The sequence below is a fragment of the Egretta garzetta genome, unplaced genomic scaffold (assembly GCF_000687185.1).
Source record: "Egretta garzetta isolate BGI_Z169 unplaced genomic scaffold, ASM68718v1 scaffold311, whole genome shotgun sequence".
In the NCBI taxonomy this organism is placed as follows: Eukaryota; Metazoa; Chordata; class Aves; order Pelecaniformes; family Ardeidae; genus Egretta; species Egretta garzetta.
In genome coordinates, this window is record NW_009258678.1 from 131307 (window position 1) to 131518 (window position 212).

At 54.2% G+C, this 212-nt stretch overlaps 1 protein-coding gene across 1 annotated transcript in view; it reads left to right on the forward strand.

The window, feature by feature from the left end:
* Nucleotides 1–212, forward strand: part of DAAM1 (dishevelled associated activator of morphogenesis 1) — an 81692-nt gene that overhangs the window by 77995 nt on the left and 3485 nt on the right.

Below are 212 nucleotides of genomic sequence, written 5' to 3' on the forward strand. Positions count from 1 at the left end.
TGCTGAAACCTGGCATGAGAAAGGTGCTGGGCTGGAGTGTTTGGAGTGGGTGGGTACATTCCTGTCTGTCCAGAGGGCCTTTTTCCTGCTCCACAACCCAACATGCCAGGGGATGGCAGGTCAGGCCAACGGACTGCTTCTGGGATGCAAGATGTGCTGTAGAAAGCCATCTATCTTTTGGAAGTGTAAGGCAGGGCCTAGCTATGGGAGAG